Source organism: Triticum dicoccoides, chromosome 7B, assembly GCF_002162155.2.
Source record: "Triticum dicoccoides isolate Atlit2015 ecotype Zavitan chromosome 7B, WEW_v2.0, whole genome shotgun sequence".
In the NCBI taxonomy this organism is placed as follows: Eukaryota; Viridiplantae; Streptophyta; class Magnoliopsida; order Poales; family Poaceae; genus Triticum; species Triticum dicoccoides.
Window position 1 is genome coordinate 395750072 of NC_041393.1, and position 5040 is coordinate 395755111.

The following is a 5040-nucleotide window of genomic DNA, read 5'->3' on the forward strand; positions in this document are numbered from 1 at the left end:
ACTCATGATGCAACAGCCAGGGAGGGACAAAGGCCGCGACGAACACTCAGGTGGTCTCCATTACGAGCATTAAATTTGTTAAATACACCATTCCGCGGCCTACCCCTGGAGGGAGACGCCTTTTATTCGTCCAATCCCTTGCTTTCCGCACTATTTGTATCATTCCGCACTCATAGCAGCTCTTCTCGAATAAAATGCAGCACTTTTTGCCCATAATTGCATTACCTTATATATATATATGTTCATTTACGACATGTTGCATCCGTACATTTTGGTACGGCCAAATACACCAGGGGCTTATGTTCCCCGCATTATGGTGTGATAAAGTCCGAACACTTTCACAAGTGCGGCACCCCGAACTTATAGCATTATATGAATCGGCTCCGAATCATGTCTTGGGTCAATAGTTGGGTTTGCCCGCCTCCCATGTTTCGCACCTTACGTTCCGTTCTATCGGCTAAGGTAGCACTGGGAGAACCACTGCGATTGCGCCCCGGTTGAGCCGGGTTAACGCCTCAGTGGAGAAAGCTAAAACTGACTGTCATGATAAGGCGAGAGACTGGTCGCTGTTCAAGAGGTCCTTTCGGGTCCTTAAAGACCTACGCCGCTTCGAGCGAAGTTCCGGATAATGTCCGACGAAGGCGTGGATAGCGCCCCGAATTCGGTCTTCCGAATACTAGGGGCTTCGCCGAAATTTAAAATTATAGAATTCTATGGCTAAGTGAGAGTGTTCAAGCACTATAAGTCTGGTTGCCTTGTTCGTTGTGTTGAGCGCCTCCCTAGATGGACCCAAAAATGGGAACAAGAGCGCTCAAGTTTATCCCGAACACCCCAGCACTCGTGGCATGGGGGCTGAAGCCGACGACTTGCCATCTCTCAGATTTAATAAACGGCCACACAGAAGGTAATATTTTAAATTAACAAGCGTTACTTAGCGCATATGAACAAAGTTTTCAGCGCACAGGATAACACATTGCGAATTTACTCAATAATTACATCCCTGGGGCACTCATCAGCAATTTTGCGGGCACCCTTCAGGACAGTCTTATAGTACATCTCGGGCGTACGATATTCCTTGCCCGCTGGTGGCGCGTCAGTGATTAGCTTCTCCGCATCCAGCTTGCCCCAATGCACCTTTGCGCGGGCAAGGGCCCGACGAGCACCTTCAATACAGGCGGAGCGCTTGATAACCTCCACCTAGGGGCACGCATCCACCAACCGTCGCACGAGACTGAAGTAGCTCCCAGGCATGGCCTCTCCAGGCCACAGCCGGACTATGAGGCCCTTCATGGCCTGCTCGGCCACCTTGTGGAGCTCGACCAGCTGCTTCAGCTGGTCACTAGGGGGCACCGGATGGCCGTCCTCAGCATACTAAGACCAGAAGACCTTCTCCGTTGAGCTCCCCTCCTCGGCTCGGTAGAATGCGGCGGCATCAGACACGCTGCGAGGCAGATCTGCAAACGCCCCTGGAGAGCTCCGAATTCGGGTAAGTAACACGTAATTTACATTCACATGCTTGCTTTGCATGAAAAATGCCTTACCCGCCGCTATCTTCCTCGCCAACTCAATCTCCTGAAGGGACTTATGGGCATCGGCCTTGGCAGTCTTGGCACTTTCGAGAGCCGAGGCAAGCTCGGACTCTTGAGTCTTTGAGTCACGCTCCAAACTCTCATGCTTTTCCATCAGAGCCTGGAGCTCTTGCTGAACCACCGCCACCCGCGCCTCCTGCTTTTCTCGCTCTGCCCATTCCGCGGCCGCATTGCGTTCCACCGCAGACACGGCCTCCTTCAGGGTCGCCACCTCGTTCGTGGCCCCTGCAGTACCCATGTTATCCTTGTTATTTTTTGTTGAAACCTAAATCCTTTTCTGTAAGGTACAAGTTCAAAGTGGTGTTACTCACCTTCTTTGTCCTGGAGCTTCTTCTTGGCACGGCCGAGCTCTTGCTCGGACCGCTCGAGCTCCTACTTCAAAGCACCAACCTCCGCAGTCAGTGCGGCAGAGGTCAGCAGCGCAACCTGCAACCCATATTGACATAATTTTTAGCAACCCTGCGTATATCTTCTTTTTTTTCAGATCCTCAGTCCGGCTTTTCTTTCCGAACACCGAACCAAGCATCAGGGGCTAATGTCTATGCGGTATTACATTGCATATTTTTTAACTTCTTACCTCAAAGCCTGATAGAAGGCTACTGCAGGCTTCGGTCAGCCTGCTCTTGGCAAGCTGTACCTTCTGAATCACCGCACTCATAATAGTGCGGTGTTCTTCCTCGATGGAAGCGGACTGCAGCGCCTCCAACAAATTGTCCGGCGCCTCCGGTTGGACGGAAGCTGCCGGCGTCACGGTCTTGCCCTTCGTGCGAAGGGGCCACCGGCCGGACTCCGGAACCACTGCGGGTTCTGATATGGAGTCCGGCGCAAAGTCCGGGAGGACGCCTTGTGGCGCCTCCGGAGCCTCCCCCTGATGGGTCCCTTCTTGGGATCCCACCGCGGCGTCCTCGGTGTCGCGAGGGGTGGAGGCGGTCGGGATGGAATCTACATCCGACGGAGCCAACGACCCGCTCGATGAAGCGGGGAGATCATCATTGGCCGGGCTACAGGCAGCATGCGGCATCAGAATGACACTATGTGACACAGAAAAAGAAATTATAAATCACTCAGGAATCCGGATACTTACGATCTCGCTGGAGGCCTGGCCCTTGAAGGCCATTCTTCCTCGCCAATGTTGATGTTGGCGGAGCTGTCCGGGGGAATAGTCCTTCCCCTCTTGGACCCTTCGGCCTCCCCTGTTGGGGAAGCCTTCCTCTTCCTCTCTCCCTCCTCTGGGAGAGAGTCCTCTTTCTCCTCCTTGTTTTCGGGGGAGGAGTCCGCCCCGGAGTCGTTGGACACCTGAAAACGGGAACTCTTTCGAGCACCCGTGGCCTCCTTCTTGGCCTTCTTCTCCGGCACCACGTGCGGTGCCGGAACCAGTAGCCTCGCTAGACGAGCGTCTACTGAGTTTTCTGGCATAGGAGCCGGGCAGATAATCTGCTCCGCCTTCCTCATCCAGTCCTGTCAAAGGAAAAGGGGAAATTAAAACCCGCATAGAGTCAAACTATGAAAAGCAAGTGTCCCGTAAAGGGGTAGAATCACTTACCTCGTCGGCTTGGCGCTGCGAGCAAAATCCGCGATCTTCAGTCGCGGATGAGGGGGCTTCAGCGCCCTTGAACAGCATCCTCCAGGTGCCTTCGTACGTCGTGTCGAAGAGCCCGCTTAGCGCCTGGTGCTGTTCCGGATTGAACTCCCACAGATTGAATGCCCGCTCTTGGCATGGGAGAATCCGGCGGACGAGCATGACTTGGACCATGTTAACCAGCCTGAGCTTCTTCACCAGCTTCTGGATACAGGCTTGGAGTCCCGTCAGCTCCTCCGAACTACCCCACAGCAATCCCTTCTCTTTCCAGGAGGCGAGCTGCATGGCGATACCAGATCTGAACTCGGGGGCCGCCGCCCACGTAGGGTCACGCGGCTCGGTGATATAGAACCACCCCGATTGCCACCCGTTGACGGATTCCACAAAGGCCTCTTCGAACCAAAGGACGTTGGGCATCTTGCCCAACATGGCGCCTCCGCACTCCTCTTGAGTGCCCTTCACTACCTTCGGCTTGACATTGAAGGTCTTGAGCCACAAGCCGAAGTGGGGCTGGATGCAGAGGAAGGCCTCGCACACGACGATAAACTCGAGATGTTGAGGATGAAGTTCGGTGCTAGATCATGGAAATCCAGGCTGTAGTAGAAATGAGCCCCCGGACAAAGGGGTGAAGTGGAAAGCCCAGTCCGCGGAGGAAGTGGGGAAGAAAAACGACCCTCTCATGGGGCCTGGGGGTGGGGATGAGCTGACCCTCGTCAGGCAGCCGGTGCGCGATGTCGCCGGACAGGTAGCCGGCGCTGCGCAGTCTTTCAATGTGATCCTCCATAACGGAGGAGGTCATCCACTTGCCTCCCGCTCCAGACATGACTGGGAAAGGTTGAGACGAGATGTGCGGGCTTGGGTGCTGGAGCTCGAGTGCGCGGAGATGGATAAGCAAAGGAGGAAGAAGGCGTAGGTGAAAAGGTGAATCCTTATCCCTTATATGGGCGGGCGAAGTCTACGTGTCCCCCATCGGCCTGGTAAAACTCGCTTATCCCCCAAGCGTCACCATCAATGGCGCGGTTGGGTTACCCACATCCGTATTGCTGAGAATCCCGGATTAAGGGGGAACACGATCTCTGCTTCGACAAGACGTGCCAAGGAAACCGCTTCGCTAAATGCGCTAAGGTGGTAGAGTAAAAAACGATTCAAGTAATGGCTTGGTAGTGGCGTGACGTCATGCCGCAAAAAAAAACGTCAGCAGATTGAACTTGTGTATATATTATTCTCTCTACGGTGGAATGTGGAATTTATTTTGCAGAGCCGGACACTATCCTGGTGTTCACAATCTTCTATCATTCGGAGGAGGAACCCACCTTGCAATGCCAAGCAATATACGCGCCGGACTTATCGTCATTGAAGACTGGTTCAGGGGCTACTGAGGGAGTCCTGGATTAGGGGGTGTCCGGATAGCCGGACTACCATCATCAGCCGAACTATCATCGGCCGGACTATCATCATCGACCGGACTCCAAGACTATGAAGATACAAGATTGAAGACTTCGTCCCGTGTCCGGATGGGACTTTCCTTGGCGTGGAAGGCAAGCTTGGCGATACGGATACGTAGATCTCCTACCATTGTAACCAACTCTATGTAACCCTATCCCTCTCCGGTGTCTATATAAACCGGATGGCTCTAGTCCGTAGGACAACAACAACAACCATTACAATCATACCATAGGCTAGCTTCTAGGGTTTAGCCTCCTTGATCTCGTGGTAGATCCACTCTTGTAAACATACACAATATCAATATCAATCAAGCAGGACGTAGGGTTTTACCTCCATCAAGAGGGCCCGAACCTGGGTAAAACATCGTGTCCCTTGTCTCCTATTACCATCCACCTAGACGCACAGTTCGGGACCCCCTACCCAAGA